The following is a 6000-nucleotide window of genomic DNA, read 5'->3' as shown; positions in this document are numbered from 1 at the left end:
TGGTGCAGTTTTTCTCTGGATGTGTGCAGATGTATGTGCATTCATATGAGCATGCGTGGAGTCCTGGGGATGGCTGGTTGGGTGGACATCTGCGCATAATCACATGTGTGTGCAAACATTTCCACTTTTGGATTTTTTGGAATTTCGTTTCATTAGAGGAGATTTTCTCTGGGTGTGTGCAGATGTATGTGCATTCATGTGAGCATGCGTGGAGTCCTGAGAATGGCTGGTTGGGTGGACCTCTGCGCATAATCACATGTGTGTGCAAACATTTCCACTTTTGGATTTTTTGGAATTTGGTTTCATTAGAGGAGATTTTCTCTGGGTGTGTGCAGATGTATGTGCATTCATTTGAGCATGCGTGGAGTCCTGAGGATGGCTGGTCGGGTGGACCTCTGCGCATAATCACATGTGCGGGCAACCATTTCCATGTTTGGATTTCTTGGAATTTGGTTTCGTTAGAGGAGATTTTCTCTGGATATGTGCAGATGTATGTGCATTCATGTGAGCATGCGTGGAGTCCTGAGAATGGCTGGTTGGGTGGACCTCTGCGCATAATCACATGTGTGGGCAACCATTTCCATGTTTGGATTTCTTGGAATTTGGTTTCGTTAGAGGAGATTTTCTCTGGATATGTGCAGATGTATGTGCATACATTTGAGCATGCGTGGAGTCCTGAGGATGGCTGGTCAGGTGGACCTCTGCGCATGATCACAAGTGTGTGCAAACATTTCCACGTTTGGATTTCTTGAAATCTGGTTTCTTTGGTGCAGTTTTTCTCTGGATGTGTGCACATGTCTGTGCATTCATGTGAGAATGCATGGAGTCCTGAGGAAGGCTGGTTGGGTGGACCTCTGCGGATAATCACATGTGTGTGCAAACATTTCCACGTTTGGATTTCTTGGAATTTGGTTTCATTAGAGGAGATTTTCTCGGGGTGTGTGCAGATGTATGTGCATTCATTTGAGCATGCGTGTAGTCCTGAGGATGGCTGGTCGGGTGGACCTCTGCGCATAATCACAAGTGTGTGCAAACATTTTCATGTTTGGATTTCTTGAAATCTGATTTCTTTGGTGTAGTTTTTCTCTAGATGTGTGCAGATTTCTGTGCATTCATGTGAGCATGCGTGGAGTCCTGAGGATGGCTGGTTGGGTGGACCTCTGCACATAATCACATGTGTGGGCAACCATTTCCATGTTTGGATTTCTTGAAATCTGATTTCTTTGGTGTAGTTTTTCTCTAGATGTGTGCAGATTTCTATGCATACATGTGAGCATGCGTGGAGTCCTGAGGATGGCTGGTCAGGTGGACCTCTGCACATAATCACATGTGTGGGGAACCATTTCCATGTTTGGATTTCTTGGAATTTGGTTTCGTTAGAGGAGATTTTCTCTGGATATGTGCAGATGTATGTGCATTCATGTGAGCATGCGTGGAGTCCTGAGGATGGCTGGTCGGGTGGACCTCTGCGCATGATCACATGTGTGGGCAACCATTTCCATGTTTGGATTTCTTGGCATTTGGTTTCGTTAGAGGAGATTTTCTCTGGATATGTGCAGATGTATGTGCATTCATGTGAGCATGCGTGGAGTCCTGAGGATGGCTGGCCGGGTGGACCTCTGCGCATAATCACATGTGTGGGCAACCATTTCCATGTTTGGATTTCTTGGCATTTGGTTTCGTTAGAGGAGATTTTCTCTGGATATGTGCAGATGTATGTGCATACATGTGAGCATGCGTGGAGTCCTGAGGATGGCTGGTCGGGTGAACCTCTGCACATAATCACATGTGTGGGCAAACATTTCCACGTTTGGATTTCTTGGAATTTGGTTTCTTTTGTGCAGTTTTTCTCTGGATGTGTGCACATGTCTGTGCATTCATGTGAGCATGCGTGGAGTCCTGAGGATGGCTGGTCGGGTGGACCTCTGCGCATAATCACATGTGTGGGTAACCATTTCCATGCTTGGATTTCTTGGAATTTGGTTTCGTTAGAGGAGATTTTCTCTGGATATGTGCAGATGTATGTGCATTCATGTGAGCATGCGTGGAGTCCTGGGGATTGGTGGTCGGGTCGACCTCTGCGCATAATCACAACTGTGTGCAAACATTTCCACTTTTGGATTTCTTGGAATTTGGTTTCTTTGGTGGAGATTTTCTCTGGATGTGTGCAGATGTATGTGCATTCATGTGAGCATGCGTGGAGTCCTGAGGATGGCTGGTTGGGTGCACCTTTGCGCATAATCACATGTGTGTGCAAACATTTCCACGTTTGGATTTTTTGGAATTTGGTTTTATTAGAGGAGATTTTCTCTCGGTGTGTGCAGATGTATATGCATTCATTTGAGCATGCGTGGAGTCCTGAGGATGGCTGGTCGGGTGGACCTCTGCGCATGATCACAAGTGTGTGCAAACATTTTCATGTTTGGATTTCTTGAAATCTGGTTTCTTTGGTGCAGTTTTTCTCTGGATGTGTGCAGATGTCTGTGCATTCATGTGAGCATGCGTGGAGTCCTGAGGATGGCTGGTCGGGTGGACCTCTGCGCATGATCACAAGTGTGTGCAAACATTTTCATGTTTGGATTTCTTGAAATCTGGTTTCTTTGGTGCAGTGTTTCTCTGGATGTGTGCAGATGTCTGTGCATTCATGTGAGCATGCGTGGAGTCCTGAGGATGGCTGGTCGGGTGAACCTCTGCACATAATCACATGTGTGCGCAACCATTTCCATGTTTGGATTTGTTGGCATTTGGTTTCGTTAGAGGAGATTTTCTCTGGATATGTGCAGATGTATGTGCATTCATGTGAGCATGCGTGGAGTCCTGAGGATGGCTTGTCAGGTGGACCTCTGCGCATAATCACATGTGTGGGCAACCATTTCCATGTTTGGATTTCTTGGAATTTGGTTTCATTAGAGGAGATTTTCTCTGGATATGTGCAGATGTATGTGCATTCATGTGAGCATGCGTGGAGTCATGAGGATGGCTGGTTGGGTGGACCTCTGCGCATAATCACATGTGTGGGCAAACATTTCCACGTTTGGATTTCTTGGAATTTGGTTTCGTTAGAGGAGATTTTCTCTGGGTGTGTGCAGATGTATGTGCATACATGTGAGCATACGTGGAGTACTGAGAATGGCTGGTGGGGTGGACCTCTGCGCATGATCACATGTGTGTGCAACCATTTCCATGCTTGGATTTCTTGGAATTTTGTTTCGTTAGAGGAGATTTTCTCTGGATATGTGCAGATGTATGTGCATTCATGTGAGCATGCGTGGAGTCCTGAGGATGGCTGGTTGGGTGGACCTCTGCGCATAATCACATGTGTGTGCAAACATTTCCACGTTTGGATTTCTTGGAATTTGGTTTCATTAGAGGAGATTTTCTCTGGGTGTGTGCAGATGTATGTGCATTCATTTGAGCATGCGTGGAGTCCTGAGGATGGCTGGTCGGGTGGACCTCTGCACATAATCACATGTGTGGGCAACCATTTCCATGTTTGGATTTCTTGAAATCTGATTTCTTTGGTGTAGTTTTTCTCTAGATGTGTGCAGATTTCTGTGCATACATGTGAGCATGCGTGGAGTCCTGAGGATGGCTGGTCGGGTGGACCTCTACGCATCATGACATGTGTGGGCAACCATTTCCATGTTTGGATTTCTTGGAATTTGGTTTCGTTAGAGGAGATTTTCTCTGGATATGTGCAGATGTATGTGCATTCATTTGAGCATGCGTGGAGTCCTGAGGATGGCTGGTCGGGTGGTCCTCTGCGCATGATCACAACTGTGGGCAAACATTTCCATGTTTGGATTTCTTGGAATTTGGTTTCGTTAGAGGAGATTTTCTCTGGATATGTGCAGATGTATGTGCATTCATGTGAGCATGCGTGGAGTCCTGAGGATGGCTGGTCGGGTGGACCTCTGCGCATAATCACATGTGTGGGCAACCATTTCCATGTTTGGATTTCTTGGAATTTGGTTTCGTTAGAGGAGATTTTCTCTGGATATGTGCAGATGTATGTGCATTCATGTGAGCATGCGTGGAGTCCTGAGGATTGGTGGTCGGGTGGACCTCTGCGCATAATCACAAGTGTGTGCAACCATTTTCATCTTTGGATTTCTTGAAATCTGGTTTCTTTGGTGGAGTTTTTCTCTGGATGTTTGCAGACGTATGTGCATTAATGTGAGCATGCGTGGAGTCCTGAGGATGGCTGGTTGGGTGGACCTCTGCGCATAATCACATGTGTGTGCAAACATTTCCACATTTGGATTTTTTGGAATTTGGTTTCATTAGAGGAGATTTTCTCTGGGTGTGTGGAGATGTATGTGCATTCATTTGAGCATGCGTGGAGTCCTGAGGATGGCTGGTCGGGTGGACCTCTGCGCATAATCACATGTGTGGGCAACCATTTCCATGTTTGGATTTCTTGGAATTTGGTTGCGTTAGAGGAGATTTTCTCTGGATATGTGCAGATGTATGTGCATTCATGTGAGCATGCGTGGACTCCTGAGGATGGCTGGTCGGGTGGACCTCTGCGCATAATCACAACTGTGGGCAAACATTTCCATGTTTGGATTTCTTGGAATTTGGTTTCGTTAGAGGAGATTTTCCCCTTATATGTGCAGATGTATGTGCATTCATGTGAGCATGCGTGGAGTCCTGAGGATTGGTGGTCGGGTGGACCTCTGCGCATGATCACAAGTGTGTGCAAACATTTTCATGTTTGGATTTCTTGAAATCTGGTTTCTTTGATGGAGTTTTTCTCTGGATGTGTGCAGATGTATGTGCATTAATGTGAGCATGCGTGGAGTCCTGAGGATGGCTGGTTGGGTGGACCTCTGCGCATGATCACAAGTGTGTGCAAACATTTCCACGTTTGGATTTTTTGGAATTTGGTTTCATTAGAGGAGATTTTGTCTGGGTGTGTGCAGATGTCTGTGCATTCATTTGAGCATGCGTGGAGTCCTGAGGATGGCTGGTCGGGTGGATCTCTGCGCATAATCACATGTGTGGGTAACCATTTCCATGTTTGGATTTCTTGGAATTTGGTTTCGTTAGAGGAGATTTTCTCTGGATATGTGCAGATGTATGTGCATTCATGTGAGCATGCGTGGAGTCCTGAGGATGGCTGGTTGGGTGGACCTCTGCGCATAATCACATGTGTGTGCAAACATTTCCACGTTTGGATTTCTTGGAATTTGGTTTCATTAGAGGAGATTTTCTCTGGGTGTGTGCAGATGTATGTGCATTCATTTGAGCATGCGTGGAGTCCTGAGGATGGCTGGTCGGGTGGACCTCTGCACATAATCACATGTGTGGGCAACCATTTCCATGTTTGGATTTCATGAAATCTGATTTCTTTGGTGTAGTTTTTCTCTAGATGTGTGCAGATTTCTGTGCATACATGTGAGCATGCGTGGAGTCCTGAGGATGGCTGGTCGGGTGGACCTCTACGCATCATGACATGTGTGGGCAACCATTTCCATGTTTGGATTTCTTGGAATTTGGTTTCGTTAGAGGAGATTTTCTCTGGATATGTGCAGATGTATGTGCATTCATTTGAGCATGCGTGGAGTCCTGAGGATGGCTGGTCGGGTGGTCCTCTGCGCATGATCACAACTGTGGGCAACCATTTCCATGTTTGGATTTCTTGGAATTTGGTTTCGTTAGAGGAGATTTTCTCTGGATATGTGCAGATGTATGTGCATTCATGTGAGCATGCGTGGAGTCCTGAGGATGGCTGGTCGGGTGGACCTCTGCGCATAATCACATGTGTGGGCAACCATTTCCATGTTTGGATTTCTTGGAATTTGGTTTCGTTAGAGGAGATTTTCTCTGGATATGTGCAGATGTATGTGCATTCATGTGAGCATGCGTGGAGTCCTGAGGATTGGTGGTCGGGTGGACCTCTGCGCATGATCACAAGTGTGTGCAAACATTTTCATGTTTGGATTTCTTGAAATCTGGTTTCTTTGATGGAGTTTTTCTCTGGATGTGTGCAGATGT

The sequence above is a fragment of the Pelmatolapia mariae genome, linkage group LG17, assembly GCF_036321145.2.
Source record: "Pelmatolapia mariae isolate MD_Pm_ZW linkage group LG17, Pm_UMD_F_2, whole genome shotgun sequence".
NCBI classification, from domain to species: domain Eukaryota; kingdom Metazoa; phylum Chordata; class Actinopteri; order Cichliformes; family Cichlidae; genus Pelmatolapia; species Pelmatolapia mariae.
This window is presented reverse-complemented; position numbering follows the sequence as displayed.